Source organism: Porites lutea, chromosome 13, assembly GCF_958299795.1.
Source record: "Porites lutea chromosome 13, jaPorLute2.1, whole genome shotgun sequence".
Lineage (NCBI taxonomy): Eukaryota > Metazoa > Cnidaria > Anthozoa > Scleractinia > Poritidae > Porites > Porites lutea.
In genome coordinates, this window is record NC_133213.1 from 11,184,370 (window position 1) to 11,211,245 (window position 26,876).

A 26,876-nucleotide genomic window follows, 5' to 3' on the forward strand; every position below is an offset into this window, starting at 1 on the left:
TAAGTCCAAAAATACATTTTCTTTCATCAGAAGCCTTTTATTCTTGGTAGCTGTAATATACAACGGTCTCTGGCAATTGTGGCTTGTTCTGGCCAGTCATTTCTGGCCCGTCATAGAGTACTAAAGTGTGACGTCATAAAAATGAAATTTCTGAAATTATGGGATTTGTCAGGATATTCTGAAAGAACAATGTCCAAGAGGCCTACTTGCCAAAAATGAGCATTTGGGGGCAAATTGTCTCTGAGATCGTAGCCCAGTTATGCTTACAAAACTCCATACAAACCCTTCCCAATTTTTTTATGGGTCGACCCAAAAAAAAAATTGAAGGGTTTGTATGGAGTTTTTTGAGTATAACTGGGCTACGATCTCAGAGACAATTTGCCGCGAAATGCTCATTTTTGGCAAGTAGGCCTCTTGGACATTGTTCTTTCAGAATATGCTGACAAATCCCATAATTTCAGAAATTTTATTTTTATGACGTCATCACTTTAGTACTCTATTGAGAGAGCTGTAAGTTTTCGTTCGATTTAACCTGAGATCAGGCTCTATTTTCGTTTCGTTTTGAATATTAAATTCCGGCAGTCTAGGCGAAACGAAAAGAGAGCCTGATACAAACCTTCTACGAAACGTCTGCCGCCCACTTCTTTGATTGATTGACATTGGCCGAATCAGCCAACCAAAATTACTTCCGTTGCTTGTTTTTCTAGTATGCAAATTTTTCACGCGTGGGAAAAATGCAGACTGGCTGACTTAAAAAATGGCTTTTATCTGTTATTTTTTCAGCTAAAAATAAAACAGTCAGCACAATCAAATTTAACGTCTTGCGAGATTAAGCGAGATCTCGAAGGTTATTTCTGTTAACGTAGAAGGTAAAAAGTTTTCGAAAAGACGGCGACACGATGTTCTACTAGTTTCATTTTGGCTAGGCGCGCTCGAATTTAAAATACTGAAATTTCTATTTTTCTGTTCCCTTAATATTTTCCTCGGCAATTTTACCCGATTTTCAGTACATAAATCTTTAAAAACAAAAGAGAACAGCCAACGAACGAGGACACCAGTTTTCCTGGTTTCACAGATGGCCATTTAGGTTTATTTCGCAGTGAGCCTCCGCTTGCGTACGCCGTTCAGAAAAGTCATTCCCGACTAAACTTTCAGATGAAACCAGTTTTTAGATGGACAGTATTTTGATTTGCACTCGTTTGTTGGTAAATCAAAAGGCACCTTTTTAGCGGTCAACAACTTGCAGAGGGATTCAACTCCGCGATACACTCACTTTCCATAAATAAAGCAAATCCGTGCTGTGTCGGAGCAAAGACCGCGCGAAAAATGGCGCGAGTAAGCGGGGAGGGGGTGGGGAAGAAAGGAATTTTTTGGCTCTCGTTTCATTTCTCGCGCGGCCAAAACCCAGAATCTCGTTCCTCGGTCTTTCTTTGCTCCGAAACAGCACGGAAACGCTTGCTACGCAGGCTAATAAAATTCTCACAGAGCCACCGTCTAAAAAAGCTAAGCTGCTCTGTTGCATCAGGAAGGCAAAACTGTTTTACTTAATGCTGGACATGCACTATCATCAATGTTTCCTTTAGGATTAGTTTTGTTTGTAAAATTAAAGGCTGGTCATCACCATCTTCTCTCAACAACACCAAAATGCATTCAAGGAAGTTCTTAACAATTACACCATCTATTATTGATCATAAGTTATGAATAAGTTCATGTACCTTTAAATTATGGCATAAGAAAAAAAACTCGATTTCAATTAAAGCACAAATTCTCATCATTAACTTAAAAAAAAAACAAATACAGGGATTTCAAACTAAGATTCGAGTCACCGCAAAAACACAAACAAGATAGTCTAAACATCAAACCTAAAACTCACAACCACCTGAGTTTGACCAAAGCTTAAAAGTGCAATTACTTTTTTTACTAAAAATCTCTTATTCATTTGGCCACCCCTCATACCCTTAAAACAATTAACTTCACAGATTTAATCAGTGTAAAAATATCCACTACGATCCACACTAAAAAACTGAACGGTGACTGAACTGAACTGTTTCAGTGCGATCAGGCTTAAGAAATAGTGATCTCCATCAACATTCTCCATGAACATTATACTTTCACACAATTAGCAGTTATTGAGAATTTATAAAATGATTGAGTGATCGGTGTCGACCTTAACACGTTTTTGTGCTAAAATAATAATAGGTATCCATTTGAAGATGATACAAAGGAACCCAAAATAGACTTATCCCTCTTCGGCTGATGTTTAGAAAATTGAGAAGGACTGAAGAGCATCACCGTACAGCTGAATCCAGTCAGCGACCCTCAATAAAAATCATTTAAGCTAATACATAATCAACAACTACGTGAATGCCCGAGTTTCTGACTCGACGGTCATCCGCCATCGTCAGGAAATCATACGATATTGCTTCTCGAACGAATCCCTCATTTTAATTTTCCCCAATTCAGTAATCCACGACCAAGGACCTTTTCCAGATCTTCTCCGCACGACGAAACGCTTTCTCGCTATACTTTCTAGTAGTTGGAGGTAATTTAGTCCCTCTTTGATCGCTTTAAACCCGCTTTCGTCTGCATTCCATCGGCGTATTAAAGGCTCGGGTTAAGGTTGTGGTAAAGATGAGTCGTTTTTCAACAGATGGCAAGGGTGAATAGAAATTATTTCTATTTACTTTTGTCAGTTCTTTGAAAACTGAATAAGTATGCGCATTTGGAACGAGATAGAATTATTTAAGAGTTGTGAAAAAAGTAGAGCATTTCTAGCTAATAATTTGTACTGTATGAAACAGGGATTAGCTGGTGTGTCTCACGTTGAGATTTATGCAACTGGCTCCCAAAAGTCAAACTCAGGTGACTGGTACCGCAGAGATGCCAATCTATTCGGAATTATGAGTAGGAAAACCCCTAGTTTAAAGCCAAAAATAGAATAAGTCAATGAAATGGCAAGTCGTTCAGTAAATATGTACTTGGGACTTTTCGGCCCAGCGATATGATTGTTTCCACGAAGGAAGTTTATTCCTACAAAACACCTGCGTCATTCGGGTCCATTCCCAGTTCAGTGAACATGAATGACGCGTCTTTTTCTAAACTCATAAGAATGTGACGTCTGGTCTAAAATTCAAAATCTCGCCATTCATCGTCAGTTTATTCATTTCCAAACTATTTAATGATTTTTTGGGAAAAATCACAAGCTATGGCTTTTTTTAAAATCATGCACAGATGACTTTTAATAGGCTCTAAAAATGAATACCCCCGACTCTAAAAATACTCAAAACCGCCCATCCTTTTCTTGAGGTCTCCTTTATGTATGGGCCTTCACTGGGTGACCAATGCTAACCAACGCCGGAAGTAGCTTTGACAGTTTAACCTGATGTTCTGGACTGGACTGTATCTTCAGTTTACCGCAGTTGATTTACTTTTGACTAATATCAAACAAAAACTATAATCCTCTGATACGATATCAGTGATTTGGCAAAGACTGCCTTAGGATCAAAGATCGTTTTTTCAAGCAAATGTCCACAGAAAGAATGATCTAGCGGCTGAACGGTTCATTACCTCACCATTGGAAAAGTGTCAAAATGTCGAGATTTCACGGTTCTATGACTCGTACAGAAAATTGACCATTGATTAGAGCTAACAAGCAGCATAACTTTCATTTGACTGTTGGTTGCGTCACAGTGAACAGTACCTCGTAGTTTCCGTGGTAAGTACGCTGCTTCATTTTCAGTATACATAATCAACTACTTCTATTCTCTAAAGTGTATCTCAGTGTTCGTGTCTGAAGCAGCAGTCGGTTAATTGGTGATTAGGCTAGTGCTTTGAGCTCGTCTTCCACATAGGGTAAGTTCGAGTTTTCGTTCCCAGAAGCTTATATGTAAGTTGTGTTTGCGTTTGCATTTGCTGATGATTCTCGTCCCTGCAAGCGATTGTCTACAGCATAAGTTTGGGGCTAACTGCTTGAACGGCAGAAATCTTAATGTGAAAACAGTTGAGGTTCAGCTTGATTCTGTAGCCGATACTAAACTACCTGGCATAAAGATAGACAACTGGTTTTAAACAACGGTATCGAATATAGGAAAGCGACTTCGCCTTTTGAAAAGAACAGATACATTTCTGTGACTGAAAGCTGAGAAGTTTGTTTTACAACTCACTTATCCAGCTAATACTTGACTACGGGGGTTATTGTCTTGGGGACATGAAGCAAACCGAAGCTCCACGTCCAAGACGCAATTAATTTACAGAAACGATGCGCCAGAGTAATCTTAGACAAAAAATGAGACACCCCCTCGGGGCCTTTATTTAGGGACCTTAACGTCGCGCCATGATTTGATAAGAGACAAGAACGCGCTTACAGCGGCATACGGTCTCGCTTGCTTGGAGATTAGATCGAGAAAGCTTAGGATAACTGTATAAGAACATTTTTATACATAAAAATGACCCTGTCCTTTTGGCCGGTATTACCGGAGAAAATGGTACCGTCCAGCGGGACATCCTGAGTTTTAGCAACATTTGTTAGGAGGTATGTCATATCTGGGTTTTTTATTGCTAAACGGTCATTCTTTAGGTTTCCAAAAGGCCAGGGTAACTAAACAGGAACATTTTTTTTAATCGTAAAAAATGCCTTGTCCTTTTGGCTTGTATTATTTAAGGAAATAGTACCGCCTAGCAGGACATCCTAAACTATGTCAGCAGTTGCTTGCATGTATTACTACATGACATGCAGCTTGTTATTGTTACATTGTAGTACATACCTTGCCCTCTGAAGGCTTTTTCCTACCAGCTGGGGACTGCTGAACAAAGATAGTTTAATTCATACCTTGTTGTTGTAATCACTTAAGAATGTCTACCCAGGGGGACACTCTACAGGGAGTACTCAGGTATAACAGTGATGGGGAAGTGCAAAACCCTTTTTCTTGTTTGACATTTGAAATCCAAGGATAACCAAACAGGAGTGGTTTTTATTCTTGAAAATTGTCTAGCCCTTTTGAATGGTATAAGCTAAGAAAATAGTACCACCCAGCAGGACGTCCTAAATTAGCTTAGCAAGCTTGTGTTTAATTTTTCAAGGTTTATCTCATTTGAAAGTGTTTTGAAAGTTAGTTTTTTATCTCAGGTAATTTTTGTTTTTCTTTTGTTTTGGGTATGGTAATGAATGCTAATGACGTTGAAACAAATGGAAAACAAAACTTACCTGAGATAAGATGGCACGATGAGTTTAAGGAGCACGATGAGTTTAGAGTTGCTTTTATCTTCTCCACTCATCAACAAGAATTGGTAGTACATGTGTCAGTGTTTGGATCCAGGAGGGGTGGATTGACTGGCTAGCCACCCTTTTTTAGAACAGTCTACCAAAAAATATAATTCTTGGGGAAGCAAATGGAAACACGTGGGAGGCAAAAACCTTGTGAAGGCAACCAGCCATCGTCCTTCCTAAATCGGCATGCTTTGGGACAAAAGTGCAACAACTTAAAATTAATAACATATAGTTTGATGGCCGATTGGTATCAACAACCCACCATTCAGAAATCGTGGATCTGCCCATGGTACTTTAAGTTTATTACAAAAACGTTTGCAGCAGCTGTTGCTTGATCATGTTTTGGAAATCTTGAAAAGATAAAAGAGTAGAGACAAAAGAGTGTTAATTAATATCCAAGGTCTTAGAGTAAAAATAGACTTGTATTTCAAAGGGGGTAGAATACGGTGAAACTAACTTATTTTCATCAACAGTGTCTGAACTTTTTTAAACTGTTTCAATACCCGTTTATAGAGTTGGGCATTATCCCCCTCCTGAGGTACTCTGCAAACTAATCAGTAACAGTAGTGATGTATGAAAATGGTTTTGAAGGATAATACTTAAAAGTTCATATTCATTTTGATGGAATTGCATAATGAATGACTTTCCATTCAATAATCTTCATTGCAAAGGTGATAAAATAGCAAAACCTACCATACAGACAAAGACACCACAATCAGTTGAGTTTAATTGCTGTGGTACATCTGTAATGTAGAAATTGAACAGAACTTGTCACTGATGAGTTTCTGTAATTTCGTCCATGAACGAAGAACAAAGCATATCATGTTATGAAATTGATAGACAGTTACAATGTACTGTCTAGTTAGCCTAGCTTCCTCTTCAAAGTTTTTCACTTTTTTTTTCAATTTTTGTTTTAAATGAACACTAGTGAGCAGCACAAAGCAACGCGAGGATCTTGTTTACTTCATATATTTCTCCGACCGGTAGTGGGGTTATTGGGGCTGTTGACAGTTGGGGGGAGTCTCCAGAACAACCGAGGTTGGTTCCTGCCAAGGTAGGTAGGTTTTTGGGTATGGTAATGATGATAATGAGTTTGAAACAAAAGAAAATAAAATTTAGACCAAGGATAAAATTAGACCACAATTTCAGTATGGAGAGGTGGGGGGGAGGGGGGATAAGAATAATGTTGCTGTCACTAAAAAAATTATTTTGATTTGTTTTGATAGTGCCAGCCGGTGAGTACAGCCAACTGTACCAACCTTTTTTTGCTGAGTGATACTGACCAGTCAAACAACACACAAATACTGAGGACAGGGAAATAACAATGATTCTATAACAATACTAAATAATAATAACAACATAATAAAAACAACAACAATAACAATAATATTTATGATAATAATAGATCTAACTGGCCTTTCCTGGATGTAGTAAGGATGAAAGTATATCATGAATCAAGGATATCAATTACATAATGGACTGCTGATATGATCAATTAGGAATTTTTCAAAGAACATGAGAATCTCAAACATCGCAAAGTATACCCTAAAATCACGCTTCCCTGGCAATAAAACGGCACGTCTAGCTGTCAGTTCTGAGTACTCCCTAGATATTGTCCCCCTGGGTGGACATTCTTAGGTGATAACAACAACAAAGAATGAATAAAACTATCTTTGTTCAGCTGTCCTAAGCTGGTAAGAAAAAGCCTTCAGAGGGCAAGGTATGTATTACAATGTAACAATAACAATCTGCATGTCATGTAGTAATACACGCAAGCAACTGCTGACATAGTTTAGGGTGTCGTGCTAGGCGGTACAGTCTATTTCCTTAAATAATACAAGCCAAAAGGACAAGGCATTTTTAGCGATAAAAAAAACATTCCTGTTTAGTTACCCTGGCCTTTTGGAAACGTAAAGAATGACCGTTTAACAATAAAAAACCCAGGTATGATATGTACCTCCTAACAAATGTTACTAAAACTCAGGATGTCCCGCTGAACGCTACTATTTTCTTGGGTAATACCGGCCAAAAGGACAGGACCACTTTTATGAATAAAAATATTCCTATATATACAGTTATCCTAAGCTTGTAGAAACCTACAGAAATCAAGTTGTACAACACCGTTTAACAATAAAAAACCCAGATATGATATACCTCCTAACAAATGTTGCTAAAACTCAGGATGTCCCTTTGGACGGTACTATTTTCTTCGGTAATACCGGCTAAAAGGACAAGGCCACTTTTATGAATAAAAATGTTCCCATAGAGTCATCCTAAGCTTGTAGAAACCTGTAGAAATCCAGTCCTACAACACAGTTTAACAATAAAAGCTAGAGGTGATGTACATGCCAACAAATGTTGCTATAATTTAGGATGTCCCGTTGGACGGTACTATTTTTTCCGTAATACCGGCCAGCGGGACAAGACAGATTGATAAGACATTTATAAAAGGATTGCTTACTATACAGGACCAAGAACACTCCAAAACTCACAATAAACGCAAACTGCGTCAACAATACCGTAAATAACTCTTCTCTGGGGATAAAACGGCTCGTTTGGCTGTCAGTTTTCACCACGCTTGAGACGCCATATTGGATGCTTTCGAGAATTTCTGAAGTCGGCCCGAATCGGAAACTCGTTCCTAGTACTCCTCGGCTGTCCTTTTGGAGGATATGATTTAGGCACAACCGTGAGAGAGTTTGTATCAGGCCGAATTTTAGCGGTAGCCGTTAGAGAGAATGTATGAGAACCGCTAAAATTGGGCCTGATTTCAGGTTACGTTCGATTCGGCTGGCATGGCTGACGCCATTTGTAGCCTTGCCCATGAGAGGTAATGGGACCGACATGGTTTGCCATCGGACTTCCTATGGTGGCCTAGGAGTGCCATAAGAAAATTGTGTAGTATCTTGTAAGTTCCCCGTAATTTATTATGTTATTTCATTTTATTTTTAAACTTTAAACGAAAAAAATTATTATCGAGATACTTTAAATCAAATTTAAACGAAAAAAATAGAAAGTAAAGTAAAATAATTTTTAAGCAAAGGTAAAATGAAACGGAAATAATACTTCCTTGGCCTAGCAGTGCCATAAGGTTTTTCTAAAAAAAAAAAAAATGTTGTTCATGGCCTATCGATGCCAGAGCGCACAATGCACTTCGCTGATCTTTTGCGTGGCTCCTAAGCGATGTTTGCATGATTGCTCTGTTTCAATCATGTCGGGTAAACGTAAGCAATGGGACGACTACAAGGAGCGCCAAGGGAAGAGACGGGTAGGTGCAAAGAGCGATAAAGCTAGCCCCAGACGGGTAGGTGCAAAGAGCGATAAAGCTAGCCCCAGTGCATCTGAAGGCTTCTTGACTGTGCAGAGACTATCGGCAAACGTTCAAGGCAAGTGCCAAAAGTACAACCGCATTGGCCCTTTAACCCTCGTGCCGTTCGACAAAGAATCAACTTTCAAGAATATCAAAGATGGCTGTAAGTCGCATTTTGAAACAAATTGCGAATGTGATGTTCTCGCGGGCGAACGCGGGCCCTCTTACACGCATGAAAGTCAGATCAAAGACTGGTCGAAGGTCATTCATATCAGATTTCTGGAATATATGAAAAGTCGCAAAAATCGGAGGAGCCAGTCTCCGGCCATTACATAAAAGTGAGCCAGTTAGCCCACGAAAGTGCGATAGTGCGGCGACAGCTGTCACAAAATCGTCTGTAATACCGCGTTCTGTCTCTCTTAGTCAAATGTTGAAAGTGGGCCAGCTTATAGAACCAGAAACAAATGTTGTCACGCTTCATCTAGAAGAATTTGCCGTCAATGAATTGAAGTGGTTAGATCCTTTTCCGGTCACACTTTCGCTGCATCGTAAGTCGTTTTCAGAAGGTGCATTTAGAGAGGCATATATGGCCAAGGCTCTATCAGGCCTTCCTAAAGGAGATTATGTATTAAAGAAATACAAAGAAGGAGAGAAACCTGGTATAATTCAGCTGTTCGGTTCAATGGAAGCACACACCAGGAAATCTGTTCAACTGAATGCTCTGGCACGAAACTTTGCACAGTCAATGGATGCAGAAGCACCAGTGCTAGAGTTTGGAAGAACCTTTACGTACAACAAAGTTTTCTTCTCATCTATGGGCAATGAGTTTGTAACAATAGAAACCTTTATTGATGGGCACTTTGTGAAACTAATCAATAATGATGGCTTAATCTGTAGTGAAGAAGCCTCGGAACTAAGCATGAAGACCGAGACCTTCAGCCACTACACCTACAAGAAGTCAAACACCCAATTAATGGTATTAGATATCCAAGGAGTTGGTTACACTTTGTGTGATCCTGAAATTGCATCAACAACACACATGGATGAAACAAACAACTACTATTTTTGCACTGGTAACCCGTCTCTTTCCTTGGCGCTCCTTGTAGTCGTCCCATTGCTTACGTTTACCCGACATGATTGAAACAGAGAAATCATGCAAACATCGCTTAGGAGCCACGCAAAAGATCAGCGAAGTGCATTGTGGGCTCTGGCATCGATAGGCCATGAACAACATTTTTTTTTTTTTAGAAAAACCTTATGGCACTGCTAGGCCAAGGAAATATTATTTTCGTTTTATTTTACTTTTGCTTAAAAATTATTTTACTTTAGGGACCGGTCATTATTTATGTGGGGGGGTGGGGGGGGAAAAATCATGGGGTGGGCCAGGCCTATTTTTTTTAGAGAAAAGGGGTGGGTCATTATGTGTGTTTTGTAAAGAATCACACTCACTACAATTCATGTGGAAGATCTAAATAAATTTTAATGCAATGCTGGACATAAAATATAACACAACTGGATGTCATATCTAGCAATCCAATCTAAGTGTGGAGATTCAAAGATGTGGGCACTAAATATCAATAAATAAACATAAGCCCTTATTGAGAAGGCTTGCATGCTTCCTTTTCTTAATATAACTGTCTGGGAACTTTTACTACCTGAAGCGTGAACAGCTAGAAATCATTATTAGTTTCAATAATGGATTATTGAATTCCTTATTCAATTTAGTGAAATCAAATTTTTCCAATTTTCAAATCAAAAATAGTTTGAAAATTCGTTTTTTTTATTGAATTACTATTTTTTGTTTAAAGGAGCAAATTTTTTTAAACTGGTTTTGGTTTGAATATTGCAAAACTTATTTTTTCAATAATCGATTAATGAAATCAATAATGATGTCTAGGTGTTCACGGGTCAGGTAGTTTGACTGTAGAGGTATAGATTGAAGGGGGATGGGGTTGGGTCACCTCTTATATAAAGTTATATGGGGGTGGGTCAAGAGTTAACTAATGGGCTTAAAGGGGTGGGTCACGTTTTTCTTTCATGCAAAAACAAAAAAAATCCCCCCCCACCCCCCCCACATAAATAATGACCGGTCCCTTACTTTCTATTTTTTTCGTTTAAATTTGATTTAAAGTATCTCGATAATAATTTTTTTTCGTTTAAAGTTTAAAAATAAAATGAAATAACATAATAAATTACGGGGAACTTACAAGATACTACACAATTTTCTTATGGCACTCCTAGGCCACCATAGCCTTCTCCGGCCTCCCACTCCTTAAATTTTCGTCTTCCGTCCTATGTTCCTTGCCTTCCTCTCCTTAACCCCTTTTGTATTGCAAAATATTAAGCATTGTTGCGTATTTTCCCCCTATTTCTCCCTCTTCCCGCTCTTCTAGCTATACTAGAATTCCCACCTCCCGCCCTTTTCCTCTGCCGCCTCACGTACCCCTCTCGCCCCTGAGGCTCGCGTTTCCAGCCCCCTGCCCTCCCACACTAAATTCTGTTCGAGCAATCGTCTTAAATATCGGTTTTGTACAGGTCAATTTTTTTTTTCATTTATAAAGTAATTAGTTGTTGTCAAATCTAATCCACGTCTTATTAAATAAAGAACCAAGGACTTACGTCAGGACTGCCCTTTGACATGTGGGCGGTCTGTTGATTCAGCTCCCTGAAAGGAGTTGAAACAGATCGCAATATATCATTCTAACTAGGTCTTTCTCCAATCAAGGTAACGACAACTGAAGATGAAGTGTATTTGTTACTTCGCTCTCTTCCTTTGGTGTTCCATCTACATGATGCGCCCAGGTAAGTTCAGGTTTTATTAAAAGCAAACCTCTTAAGTAATTTCCCTTTTTCAATCCCTCCAACAGAATGAACTGGAAAGAATACTGCTCAGTGAAATGATCCTTTTTGCATTGCTCTCCACGTTGTATTGATCAGGCACATTTTTGTCGTGTGCAGTATATAAAGCCAATATTTTACTCATGTTTTTCAACCTTGTCTTTGTTTTAATATTATCGCTATTTTTATTGTTAATTTAATTGCCAGTTAGTTGTTATCCAGAGATCGTGACAATCAAAAGCTCGCAAAACCTTCAAGACTTACCAGTGTGATTTAATTTTCAAAGGTGGTAGAGGCCCAAAACCTTCACCAAGCTTTATATATCGAGATCATAACTAGAATTTTATCAACAATGAAATTTGTTTAGTTCGTCGCCATTCCATCATTTTTAAGACTACAAAATTAGTTACAAATTAGTATTATATCCACCGAAACCTCGCTAAAAGTAAAGGTGCTACCTTAAATTAATAAAGGCTTGTGAAAAGGACATCATTGTTTACACATCTGGTCATTACATCCAGATAATATGTATTGTTTCGGAAGATTTTGCAGATTGCATACTCATTTTCGTTTTCTTTGAGGAGAATTAATTTTTCATATTCAATAAAACGCAATCAGCCTTTATCTTGCACGGAAAATTTAAAATGGCATTCATGGTGCCAGCATGTAGAGTCTTGCAGAATACTCTGATAGTTTCACAGCGTTTAAATCCTGGCGATATTTCTTTCATTAGAGGGAAAGTTTTATAACTTGGATTCCATGGAATTTATTTGTCTAACTTCCGATGTAATACTGGGCTGGTTGTCTAGGGGAAAAGGAAAGAAATGCTTTTGAAGCCGTCATCAAGTAATTTACCGAAATCAGTTAATGTTTCAAATATGTATGCAGAAAATAAGAAATCACGCTTTTTCGAGGTAATTGAAATATCATCAGCACACTGACTCGTAGGGGAGGCCATTTGTAGCTCGGGAATCAATCCATTTTTCATCTTTATACCAGTCTCATTTATTCATCGGACGATAAATAGACCTTTCTTCCCAATGTTTTTAATTTTGAAACAAGTCGGGTTTCATTAACCACGCTTTTAAATCTATTAAATACAACTAAAATATTAATGGCGGTTCCGGTTAGTTGATTCCTTTGCAAACATGACAATCGAAAATAAAGGTTCGTTTTTGACTGACGCAATAATCTACAATTCTCCTTTCATATTAATTTCATACTCGGGACATATGATTTTAGGGAAAAAAAGTCATATCTTATCTGGGCGGTTTCATATTGATTCCAAACCGTAATCGCGAAAGGTTTAACCACTAAAAGCGTCTGATATGAGGTGAGATATGGCGCAGATGTGTATGATGCATTTAATTGCATTAATCCATACAGTTTTTTCCGTCGGAGAATAATCGTCGCCAGTGGATAATCCCTGTTGGATCTGACTTTTAATGCTAAAAATTTATTTCCTTTTGGATTACTGCGCGTGGTAACTACGTCATTGAAAACTGGGATTAACCCTAGAAAGGAAAAAACTTCAAAGTTCAAGTCTCAGCTTAACTAGTTCCGATGAAAGATTATAATCAGTTTAAATTTTTAAAACAGGACATCTTACACTAGGTAAATAAGTGTCATGACAACAACAGTTCGAAGGACTGGAAGAAAATCTCTGTGTAAAGTATTCATTTGACAACATAAATGGCCTGGGGGCAATTACAGGCACATGCACACAAAGCAGGCCCGAGTCTATTCCTTTTTTAACAGGAGCCTCTAGCAGCACGTTTTTTGGCACTGGGCCAGCTACCTTTCCCGCCCTGCCCTTACGCCTCGCTGCATCAGGTGTTACTAACTCATATTTAGATTTAGCATATGGCGCACGTGCATTTGCACCTTGGCCCATATATATAATCAAGTCCGTCCCGGTGTCTGCCAAGCGTCCACAAAGGTTTGTTAAGTGTTCCTGAAAAGGCGTTTTCGCACGATCCGGGATTTGTCTTAACGAGCTAAATACCAAAAATAACGGGAAAAATGGTTTTGATGGCATGAAAATCATTTTATCAGTACTTTTTTCCAATGCGAATATGGTCAAATTGCCGCAGAAAGTGCGTTAAGCCGATTCTTACTTAAATATGCATATGACGTCACATGGTTGACACATCGATCGCGGGGCAATATTTCTGTCCATGCAAATGACTGTAATGGCGAAGCACGGGGGAAAGACTTGTGCGGTAGGTAGCACAAAGGTCAGAAGGCCGGTGTTCGGCAAGAGTTAGGATTACCGGGTTGAGCAAAAATTTGTGTCGAGGTGAGCGGGTTGAAGAAGCCAATGCCGGCCGGATTGGGAACCCCCTTTGGTGTTCTTTTACTTCTAATGATTTTTTTCCGGCTACGCTGGCTTTCCCCTCTCCTCAAAAACTAACATAAGTGGCCGAACCCAAAGATGTAATGTCAGTGGCAAACTATCATCTGCTCGTACCCTCAGTTGCGGCGTGCCGCAGGGTAGCATATTGGGTCCTTTGCTATTTTTAATTTACATTAATGATCTTCCCAACTCCCTGCGGGGCGCCGTACCAAGAATGTTTGCCGATGACACCAACCTTACGTTATCTGCTAAGACGTTAACAGAGCTTAAGCTAGCTCTAACCCCTGAATTAAATAACCTTAGCTGTTGGCTGAAAGCTAACAAGCTCAGTCTAAATGTTGCTAAAACAGAGCTAATGATTATTGGATCAAGACAAAGACTATCTGCCCAATGTGACGATGTAGAAATCAAAATTGATGACCAAATTATCAAGAGAGTCGATCATACCAAATCCTTGGGTCTTACCATAGATGCTCAACTCTCTTGGGGTAAACACGTTGAAGAGATCTGCAAGAAAGTCTCTTCAGCTATAGGCGCCCTAAAACGTGTGCGGCCCTTTATATCCAAAGAAACTGCAATTCAAATTTATAACGCTTTAATTATGCCTCATTTTGATTACTGCAGCCCCGTCTGGGACTGTTTGAGTGGTTACTTGAGTGATAAGCTCCAAAAATTACAGAATCGTGCAGCCAGAGTTATTACTAAATCACCCTTTGATGCGAGCTCAAACCACCTTCTCTCCACCCTCAGCTGGGAGAGGCTATCTCTTAGACGAAAGAAACAAAAAGCCTTAATGATGTATAAAACCATACATGACCTTGCTCCAAAAAATCTACAAAGTCTTTTCTCTCAGCGTCACTCTGCTTACAACTTAAGAAACTCTGAGGGAAGGCTGACCCTGTCCAAACCAAACACCAATTATTTGAAACGAAGCTTCTCTTACGGCGGGGCCATGTTATGGAATAACTTGCCCAAAAACTTAAAAAACGCTGCATCCGTTGAGCATTTTAAGCGAAATATCAAGAAGGTAGCTGATATATCGGATTCCCACACGGCAATCATGTAAAGCAGTTGTAATTAGTTTTAGTTTTTAACTTAAGCTTAACTGATGATTTCCCGTGTTTAAATAAAGATTTACATACATACATACAACATACCGTATCATTAACCGCCGGCGTTTGATTCAAACTTGGACTTAAGAACTCTGCGTTTATTTGAATTTTGACTTTATTCTGAGCTTGCTTTTTCTAGTAAATAAAGAAAAGGTCTAAAGGCTTTTTTCTTGACCGTCGGTGCATCTTGCGCGTTTATACTGCCTGTAAGTTTATTATTCCACAACTAAACGTATGTGGGGTTAATAGAGAAACGATACAGTACTAAGATACAATAAAATGGACCTTACGGAACTGAAGTGTTCTCCGAGAAGACACAACATACACTCAAGATGGCGGATGCAAATGAACACACTTTATTCCAGTAGGCATGCGCTAAATATAACCGCTGACCTGATGCTACATCCCCCTTTTTTTTTAAGAAACAAAGAAAACTGAAATTACTGAATTTAACAAACAAACCGTAACAATAAAAGAAAGACAACAAAAAAAGGAAACATGAGACAATGCTGCAACAAGAGCAATGTGTCCTTTCCTGAAAACTGGAAACAGAAAGCTTAACTGAAAAGCTGTAAAGTGTCTGCTTTGTATCTAATACTTAACATAGTCCTTAAATCTCTGAGGTTCCTTAATTGTCCGACCAGACCGCGTGGTAGTAGCCGTAGACATTCCGGTTGGCGGTGTTACAGGATTCTCGTGGGCCACTCTAACAGAGGATGGCTCAACTTCCGTGTCTGTCAGGTCCTCATCATTCGAGACTTCCGGTGTAGGGGTGATTTCTGGGATCTGAGACTCTTCAGTTCTTAATAAATGTCGACGGTTTCTTCGGTACTCTCCACGCTCTGTTTCAACCTTATAAGATCTGGGTGAAGGAAGAACCTGTGTAACTCTAGCAGGTTTCCACTTGTTGCCTTCTCTAACTCTTACAACCTCACCATCCCTCAAAGGGGGCAGTTCCTTTGCTTTTCTATCATGCTGCAGCTTCTGCTTTCTCTGCCTTTCTTTTAACTTAGGGAGGACATCTTCAGGGTCATAGAGTTGAGGTTTCAACAAATCCTCAGTCACTGGAATTGAGGTTCGCAAACGTCTTCCCATTAGCATTTGTGAGGGTGACAGATTAACTTCCTCCAGGGGTGTATTTCGGTAAGAAAGGAAAGCTTTGTATGGGTCACCAGCTTTCTCCAGCATTGCTTTAACGGTCTTGACGGTTCTCTCTGACTGGCCATTGGATTGTGGGTAGCCAGGACTTGAAGTGATGTGTTCAAAACCCCAGTCTTCTGAAAACTTCCTAAATTCTGCAGAGTTGTAACAGGGGCCATTGTCAGAAACGACAACTGAAGGGACTCCATATCTCGCAAACTGGGATTTAAGAGCTGTAATTACTCCGGTGCTTGTCATTGACGAGAGTAAAGTCATTTCTGGCCACTTGGAGTAATAATCGACAGTAACGTAATAATCGACAGTAACGAGGTAGTTCCGCCATACCGTGTGTGATTTACGTTCATTCATTACATTTCTCGTACTGAGAACAGTAGAACTGCCTTCAAAATGAAGCCACACATCGAAAACGGAAACACATCAGGCCCGAATTTCAGCGACGGTGAAGAAGCTGAAAATATGTCATGGAGTTTGTCGATCACAAATGTGCCGAACGACGTTTATGACGATCAAACTACGAAGGAATTATTTGAAAAACTGTTCTCTCCTTATGGAGGTAAAAACGACAGAAGCTTCATTTACCTGCGAACTTTTCACAGAGTACGAGTAACATTTGACAACGAAGAGAAAGCCAGGGAAGCCAAGAAAGATCTTCATGGACAACTTTTCTTGGGTTATGAACTTGGGGTCTTTTTTGTCCAGAGACGTTCTTCTCTTAACAACAACTCTAATTTAATGCCGCCGCCACTGACAAAACAGTTCTTGATTTCTCCTCCTGCTTCCCGACCTGTTGGCTGGGAACAGAGTGTGGAATCTCATCCGGTGATCAACTATGATCTGTTAGCTGCAGTAGCAAGCTTGGACACTACAAAACCTTACCATCTGCACACTTCACCAGATGACACACCAAGTATAGTGGTGCATTTGTGTGATGAAGACCAAAGACATGCAGAAGATGAGGACTGTAGCAAGTTTCATCCATTAAAATCTCTGCCTAGAGAAGTGACGCAAACCAGAAGGCCAGATAGAAAAATTAACCAATAAACCGTACCAGTACGTTATACGTGTATATTATTTAATAAGTACAGCTTAGTTTTTTTTTTTGCAGTTTTAGGCAAAGTCCATTGTACAGGCTATTATAATGTCACGATTAGACTATTGTAACAGTCTATTATATGGTACGCCCGCTGTTCATCTTGGTAAGCTGCAACGCCTGCAGAACGCGGCAGCTCGGCTGGTATGTACTATATCTAGGTATGATCCTATCACACCATCCCTGATCAACCTGCACTGGCTTCCGGTTACCCACAGTATAGAATTCAAGATAGCAATGCTAGTTCACAAATGTATCTACGGCGTCGCACCACAATATCTTTTAGACTTGATAAAAATCAAAGAGAGCTCGCGGTATCAGTTGAGATCATACCGGGGCATACTCCTAATGGACAATACCTATAGAACAAAAAAGACACTCGGGGATAGGGCGTTTGAAAATGCTGCGCCCAAAGTATGGAATCGACTCCCTCTAGAAATTAGACAATGTCAATCATTGAACATTTTTAAAGGTTTACTAAAGACACATCTTTTTAAATTAGCTTTTTATTAGTTCTTCTATTAACTCATATGTTACTTTTATTGTTTTCCGAAAATTGTAAATTATTATTATTATTATCATTATTTGGACTAGCCATTTATTACTTTAAGATTTTAGTGATGTAATGCGCACTCGATCATATCTTTATCGCATGCTAGACTGCGCAATATAAGAAATAAACATTATTATTATTATTATTATTATTCTTGTGCAGAATATCTAGTGCCAACCTTAGCCCAAGGCAGTGGTGGAATCTCGTGCGACTTCAATGGTTCAGGCTGCTGACTTGGTCGATTTTCTAGACATACAGGACAGTTTTTAATCTTCTCGGTTATCTCCACACTCATCCTGGGCCAGAACAATACGTCCCGCGCTCTCGCTATTGTCTTGTTGATACCCAGGTGTCCCTCATGCAGTTTCTCAAGCATCTCTCCTCTCAAGCTACTTGGTACAACAATCTTTTGTCCCTTAACGATCAGTCCCTTGGCTACTGTTAATTCATCACGGTAATTCCAAAACTCCTGTGCATTGGGTGGGACTTGACCTTTGGAATCTGGCCAACCTGACAAAATAACTTGTTGCAGGTCAGACAAAATCGCATCTTCCTTAGTTGCCTCAGCGAAACGGGCCAACTGGTGGTCAGAGATAACATCCTCTACTAAGTTTATGTCCAATTGCTCAGCATTCGTCAGCTGTTCTTCCAAATGGGCTCGAGACAAAGCGTCCGCTAAATGTAAGCTGTCTCCACGCTTGTATACCACATTGATTCCTGGAAAGCGCTGGAGTTGGACCAACATCCGTTGCAGCCGTAAGGGTGCTACGTGTAAGGGCTTCTTCATAATTGCCTACAAAGGTTTATGATCTGATTCAACGGTGACATCACGACCCACGATGTACTCTGCAAATTTGGCACAGCCAAATACTACTGCCAAAAGTTCCTTTTCAATTTGGGCATACCTTTCTTGAGTGGGCGTGAGTGCCTTTGAGGCATAAGCTATTGGTCGGTCTTCCTGAATCAATGCTGCACCCAGTCCAGTTGAACTGGCATCAACTTGTAGCGTCAGGGATTTCTTTGCATCATAATATCCTAAAATAGGGGCGCAGACAAGCGATTCCTTGATTGCTTTAAAACTAGCTTCCTACTACTCTTCCCAGTGCCACTCAACATCTTGGTGTAGTAACTGTCTTAATGGTGCAGTAAGGTCAGACATGTTGGGGATGAATTTACTGACATAGTTGATCATCCCCAACAATCTTTGTACACCAGATTTGTCTGTTGGCCTTGGCATCTCAACTATGGCTCTGACCTTCTCTGGGTCTGTCTTCAAACCGTCATGGGAGAACAAGTGGCCATGGAACTTCACCTCTTCCTGTTGTATGTGGCACTTTGACTTCTTCAATCTGAGATTGTTATCTTTGGCACGCTGCAGAACAGCCCTCAACCGTGTATCATGTTCCGGCCCAGTTCGACCATGTATGATTATGTCATCCATGATGACTTTCACTCCCGGCAGTCCTTCAAAGACTTGCTCCATTCTTTGTTGGTAAACTTCTGGAGCAGACGTAATCCCCATCGGCATCCTCAGGTATCTATACCTTCCGAAGGGGGTATTAAATGTCAGGAGCTTGCTACTCTCCTCGTCTAACTGGATCTGGTAGAATGCTTTTTCTGCATCCAAAGTTGAGAATAGTGTGGCTCCTGAACAACTAGTTGTGATGTCATCTACCACTGGCAAAGGGTAGTGTTCTCTTTTAATGGCAACATTAAGATCTTTAGGATCTAAGCATACACGAATAGACCCATCCGGTTTATCAACACAAACAAGGCTGCTTACCCAATCGCCAGGTTCATTCAAGGGAACTTTCTCTACAATGCCAACATTCTCCATCCGATCTAACTCTTTCTTCAGTGGGACTCGCTTAGAGTGAGGAACTCGTCTGGGTGGGTGGACCACAGGAGGAACAGAGGGGTCCACACTAATGTGATATTTCCCTGGGAGGCACCCAAGTCCTTGGAATACTTCAGGGAACTCATCAAGAATACTGACACTTTCAATGGCATTTATGCGCTGGATTAGGCCCATATTCTCACAGGATGATCTACCCAGGAGGGGCATGTAATTTCCATCAACCACTTGAAAACATACTTGATACCTTTCCCCACGCACCCAACAAGGCAGCTCACACTTTCCAACAGGTCTAATACAAGTTCTGGAGTAACTTTCTAATCTTGCCGAGGAAGGTTGCAAAGGGTTTGTTGTAATTTTGTCATATGCGGCTTTGGGCAAGACATTGCACTGGGCCCCAGTATCTAGTTTAAAGACTTCTTGAACAGTTCCAAAATTGACAGTTTCAACCCAGTCTTTGTCTCCTGCATTGACTGCTCCAATGAACATAACTTCAGAGTCAGAGTCACAATCATCAAGAGAGTTTACCTGCTTCTTTTGTCCATCTGAGGTACGACACATCCTTGAAAAATGGTTCATTTTCTGGCACTTGTGGCAGCGTCGCCCAGCAGCAGGACATGAATCTCGGGCATGTCGAATACCACAACTCCTACAGGGCATTCCCCATTGAGGCTTCTGCCCTTTGCCGTCTACTACATCCACTTTCTCAACTTTGCTACCCTCTTCTTTTATGCTCTTCATGTGCTGCTTGCTTGTTTCTGCGATGCGAGCTGCTTGCAATGTTTTCTCTAAACTCTGTTCTCTCTCCATCAACCTTTCTTTGGAATGCGGATCCTTAAGCCCCAGGACTAACATGGATGAAATCCAAGATTCTTCTTTATCACCGAGGTCGCTGTTCTTAGCTAGTGTTTTCAATGCGCTACAGAATTCATCGACTGTCTCTCCGTCCTGCTGTTTCCGTTCGATAAACAAATAGCGATTGAAGTGCCTCGAGGTCAGTGGTGCACAATGAGCTTTGAACTTTCCTTCGACGGCCTCAATTTTATCCCGATCATCCTCGGAATCCCACACAAAATTTGAAAAAATTTCCACACATTCCTTGCCAAGCGCGTGGAGCAACGTAGCGACTTGAATCTTCTCATCCTTTTGATCGAGTCCGCTCGCAACTTTGTACAGGTCCCATGACATTTTCCAACGCCGCCATGCTTCGGCTTTATTCGTCGCTGTAGACAATATCAAAGCTTCAGGCGGTTTCAGGTGCTCCATCCCACTTCTGACACCATGAAGTGTTCTCCGAGAAGACACAACATACACTCAAGATGGCGGATGCAAATGAACACACTTTATTCCAGTAGGCATGCGCTAAATATAACCGCTGACCTGATGCTACAGGAACTACGAAGGCGACGGCAAATGCAACTTCAAAAAGCAATAGGGTTTAGTTAGCAAAGCGACAACTCTGAACGTGCATAACGCTTTTTTTTGTACATTTCTTTGCCGTCCCTGCACGACTACGATACGAAATGACCAAATTCTCGGCAGGTTTTTTTGAGGACGGGAACGGCAAGGCGTTAAATTCTACCAACTCTGTCTGAACTTAGGTGCCCTCTCTTCAGCTCCAACATAAATTCCCTTCTTTTAAGTAACTGGGCGACTCGGGATAATCGCGAAACGGTTTGAAAGGATGCGAAGTCTATATTTCTGCAAGGTTTTCATGGACGTCGCCGTTGTCGGATCGTAAGGACCCTAATGGAACAGAGAAGGAAACGTCCAGTCCATCCCTTGAGAGATACGTGAATTTCAGCAAAGTTATTTTTTACACCAATTAAACGCTTGAAATTAATCGGAAATTGAAATATATTTATTGTTGTCAAGAGAAAATTTCACAGTCGCCGAAATTCCTTCTCTGTGTCATTATTCTCTATAGATGGTGTTTGATCTGGAAAGTGTCTTCAGTTAATTGAGGACACGTAAAGGGCCAAAGCCATTAATTCTTGAAAGGTCTTGAAGCTTTAAATTATGATTCTTTCTAATTGACTTTTTCCTTTGTTCAAAAAAACCCTAAAATGTGCGTCTTCCACCCTATTTGCTTGAGGCTATGTTCCATCATACCTTATAGGTTTTGCACCGCCACGAAAACCATACCGGATCAAGACCAGATAGGGATTCTGTTCACACATTAGAGTGAATTTCGGCGAGATTTCTCTAACGCTCGCAGCGAACCTGCCTCGCGCTGATCTCTAACTGAGTGGACATTCACATTTCGTGTCGGCCCAAAAAGCTATTCAGTATAGTACACACATAGCTTAAATCAGCTGCGAAATGTAGAAAGTTGTCTGATTTTTGTACCAACAGCAAGCCACTAATTTGAATGTTTTCTTCCACAGTGCTGTCTCTGAAATGTTTTTCATGTCAGGGAAACCTCTTCAATAGCTGCGAGAACACAACAAGTGAGATAGAATGTCAACCTTCTGGTTCTCGTTCGTACGATTCTTGCTTCACCGTGACCAAGACATCGGATTTCCCTCTGATTGGTAGGCGAGTGGAGACAATCAAAAACTGTTCCGTCTTAAAGGATTGCGGATTTCTCCAGAGCTTGTATTGTTACAACTATAGCGGTATCGTCGAAAACTGTTTTATTAAATGCTGTACTGGAAATCTCTGCAACGACAACACTGTGAAGCACGTAGAAACTCCCGTAACTCGCTTGAATTTCATAACAACAATAACGTATCCGAGTTTGACACGTGCTACGAGGAGTCAAGTAACCATAGCGACGCCTGGACTACCTGGGCAGCAGCTAACGTCATCGTCAATGTCCCGGGTTTACAGTACATTCGCTGAGACTGGCATGAGTACACGCTGGACTTCTGCAAGTACCCTAACGAATATGTTCAGTAGAGACCTTGTGCAACCTCCTTTAAGAAAAACTATTGCGCCATGTGGCGGTGCAGATAGATTGTCACATATTTACTCGTCCTTACCTACGGTAATTTTGTTTGGCATTTTAAACGTATGTGCCATCATCGAGGGATTGTAACTCATATCAAAATGATGAAAACTAAACTGATGCTTGTAAATAAAACTTTGATCACAGATAATGCAGAATAACACTTGAGGCCTCACGTGCAGAGGCGATACATTTTTTAATTTCTTCCGTTACATGTACATGATGACGTAAAATGATCATTCTACTTTGCAGATCTTTTACTTACGGTTACCATTTGACAGATTCGGTTTATTCATATGACCATAGGCTGTTCAGAAGCTCCTAAGATCGTAAGGATCGAGCGCTTACCGGTAAGACGGACATCTTGGTTTCATATGTACCGAAATCGCAACCCGTCCCCGACCCTAAAGTAAATGTAACACTCATCCAAGATGGCCGCCCGTAACGAAAAGCTCTCGATCTCGACGTTCGCGCGGAAAAAATAGGGGCCTGTGAACAGTCCGGGGTGCGGGGGAAGGGGTGTCTCCAAGTAAATCTGTGGTACAGGACGTACAGTCCGCCTGCCAGTATGACGTCACGTCTCGCATCAGTGACTTTCAAAATGGCAAGCTAAGGTCCCTATTGTCATAGAAAACTAGACTTAAGTTCTTTTTTGGAATGAAATGTCCAGTGGTGTAATGAATTTTAAAGATTCCTTTCTATCGTCGAGCAAATTTTACTGGCAATCATACCGACCGGTCACACTTTTGAGGGCCAGTGCACAGCAAGACTGAGTAATTTAGACACAGCAATAGGAGGTTCATCAAAGGATGTATTATACTTTACATTGTGCGTATTTTAAGCTCTTCAGAGCCAGTGGAATCCCATATCAATCCTTTTTAAAGGTCGCTTAGCTGTAGCGTTTAAACAGGAAGCTAAATGACAGGTATTTGTGTGAGACTGTGAGCATTGAATCTTATTGCTTTCCCGCAGTTTATTGGACATACACCTGTAATTCTGTAATTAAATCCCGAAAACCAATAAAAGGTTTCGTTTAATTATTTTTTGGGCAACCCAGTGGAGATTTTAGGGCAATAATATTGATGATTAAGACGATGTACAAAAAGGCAAGTTTAAATTTCGCCAGCGGGTCACTGGTGGGTGTTGGGTGTAAATTAGTACAGTTTGTGGTGTACTGTGTGTTGTTAGTCATGATGTCAACTAACATTGAAAAAGATTCAGCTGTTTCAGAGAAGGGATATGTCTTGACAGGGCTTATGGTTTTTATCTGGTCGTAAGCTTGGCCAGTATACAGATCAAGAGGTTTTGAAATCCCTTTTCCAAAATAAAACTCCGGACTTAAGCTTAAAATATATTGTGATAAAAGTGCATGATCAGCAGGGTCAGCGGTTATAATGAAGGAAAACAGGCCAAAAGGAAAAATACTGTTAAAAAACAGAGACCAAACAGAAAAAAAAAACGGTACGACAAGGAAACAGAAAACAGCGTGGCCGGAAGTTGAACCCGGTTTATCTGCACGTGCAAGCAACTCTTTGACTACTGCACAACAGTGACACACATGATTTCTAAAACTAATTTTGTCATATCAAAACAATTTTTCTCTGCCATAGACGCTGTTTGAAGCTAGTGGAGCTCTATTTATCATGAATTCAAATATACATTTGAGGAAAATTAAGCGCGTATTTCAAAGCTATTTCGCATTATTTCGGGTTCAACGTGCCGACTCGATGTAGATAATCGATCGAACTGGCTTCTACTGAATTTGGTGGAGAATTAGGAGATGAACAGAGGCCCGCACTCGAAAGGATTGATAAGAAGTTAGGCCCCTTTAATTAGCAAAAGAATAGATGAAATTCAAACATGTGTGATCTGTGAATAGAACCTCCTATTCTGGAGACTAGACTTTGCCTGTTTTATAGAAAAAAAGGATTTAAGTTTTGATGTCCTTGCCAGTCCCGTGAAATAGACGGCGATGACCCGCATCACGTTGCGCAAATCAAATTTATACAATTACGGACACAAAATATCAAAACGGTTTACACAAGCAGATTATGGCAACACCAAAGCTCACACACATTCGATCAAATGAGTGCAGTATATAGCGGTATTTGCTAGCTTCTTAGCTTTTCCTCGACCTCGCTCGTCCTAACAAGTGTCGTATCCCTTGCTAATTTGCACAAGCGACCCGAGGCTCTTGCCCGTTACCATGTGACGTCATACTGGCAGGCGGAGTGGGTCAAAAAACTCAGGTGAAAAACAATAGAGTTACCTCCCCCCCGGAACAGTCTAATATGAGCACAAACCGTATCTCAAATGTCATTCTTAGCTCAATACTAATTTGTGGTAAGTTGGCTCACACAGTTCGATGCGTTGTGAATCGTTTCCATTCATGGAACTGTTATTCGAGCCCCTTTTCGTTACAAAGCTCAAATTTGGAACGGACAAAATAAGTTAAACACAAGATTTTAATCGTTACCAAGGCAACAGTGAAGGCAAGCCTAACATTTTGAATTTATTAGGCTGACGCAAAATCCTGTCATTAGATTTGCTTATACGTTTGCACAAAGCTTACAATTAATGGCTCTCATTAAAAAAAAAAATGAACTGAACTGTAACAAACAGTTTTTAAAATTTTTTAGAAATAACTTTCATGAGAATTTGATTGCGTGACAAATTAAAACTCCCTTGTTCAACATTTATTTGACGATTTCAGTGGCTGAAGTGCAATATGAACAGGATTTCAGTCTGCCATATTTCGTAAAATTCAGTTTTTGAGTATCGTCTACTTATATTGCCTATGGAAGCAAGACGTATTACTGAAGGATCGGCAACCCTCATTGGTTATATATTTGTAAATACTTATGCTATGAATGCCATGGGTGGTAACCTAGTCTCACAAATCTCTGATCATCTTCCTCAATTCTTGATTGTCAATCACAGAATGATAATCTGTTTTTTCAAATAGGTTCATACCACTCAATACGGCATTCGTCTCTCCTCCTTTAAACTGGTACCAACCTTTGGAATTCTTTATCGTCAAAATATCAAGAATTCTATGATTGATGGTTATAATAGTGTTATCAATCCCTGAAGTTTTATGATTTTATCAGGATTATATTATCCTCAACTACTATTTAATTCATGAAGTAATACTTTTTTTATCTAAAACAGCTATTTTGTCACCATATTCCTTCAACTCGTATTCTTGTTTTGGGTCAATTACTACGAACTACTTAAGTGTCCCAAACTCTGCGCAATGAACCTAGAATTGAAAAATGTGTTTTCCCTCTTCGCAATCTTTTATTTTTATATTTAAGGGCACAGAATTGTATTAATATTCTGTATGAGTTTAAATAAAATTGACTTGACTTGCAACAGAACACTCACTCTCACATTGCCCTCTAAGTACGCATACTCAACACTTGCGCTAGCGCTGTGATCACGCCGTATGTCAAAGGCGACGAAAATATTAATAAATTGCCACTAAAAACTACTGGGCATTTTCAAAATCGCGTGCCGTGTTGAACCGGGTTTCTTGTGACATCATCCACGTGTCTATACTCTAACGACCAATCACAGCCCGCGTAATATTCACCACATTGTATGAAAGAGGATAAAGCATTTTCGGAGACTACTGTTCGGCTACCTTAAATCTGCACCTTTGTCTTTGCCGCAGCTTTCTAATACATTTAATCTATTTACGTCGCCTTGACGTACAACATTACAACTAATTCGTCATTTTACTATAGTATAGTCCACGTTTTGTGGCCTCGTATGCTAAAGGAATGTAATATTTCTTATCAACTGGGCAACAAGCTTAACAGTTTCACAGATTAATTTAGCTTAATGTGGCCAAAAACGCCACCATAAATCCTAGGAAAATGGAACTAAAAACAGCACTGAATTCTGGGACGCCAGCGGATGGAGGCTCATTGTCCTCAGGGGTGGGGGTTGTCGTGTTGCTTGACAACGAAACATTTGTTGACACGTTGCTGGATGCCGCTGGCATAGTAACCGTTGCTGTTGGCGTAACTACCCCAGACGATTCTTGGTTGCACATATCTCCCTCACAACAATTAACTCTACACGTTGTTTCATTTGAAGGTAGTGCTTGCTTGCAAGCTGCAAAAATAAACGAAAGAGGGAGAGATAGAGATGAATATTTTTACATTTTGAACTGCATTGCATTGTACCTAATTCTCAAAAATACAGTACTTTGAATCTTTCAAGACGGGCACCGCGGTAAAGCCGAGACACTTCGGACGAAAAATTAATTCCCAACAACTCGCTAGAGACATTGCAATATCTTCTCAGTTTATGGGAGTTTTCCGGCTGTTCTAGCTCGCACAAAATCCGGTATAAGTACGATGACGTCAAGAAGTCAG

General features: G+C 40.2%; 1 long non-coding RNA gene and 1 pseudogene across 1 annotated transcript; both read left to right on the forward strand.

Annotated features, from left to right (window-relative positions):
- The first annotated feature begins 3,660 nt into the window (after nucleotides 1-3,660).
- Nucleotides 3,661-22,068, forward strand: LOC140923761 (uncharacterized). Its single transcript, XR_012164185.1, has 3 exons — nucleotides 3,661-3,715; nucleotides 11,302-11,378; nucleotides 21,929-22,068. It is a non-coding gene; the product is annotated as an uncharacterized lncRNA (long non-coding RNA).
- On the forward strand, nucleotides 16,393-17,099 carry LOC140923757 (calcipressin-1 pseudogene; annotated as a pseudogene).
- Nucleotides 22,069-26,876: the final 4,808 nt, after the last annotated feature.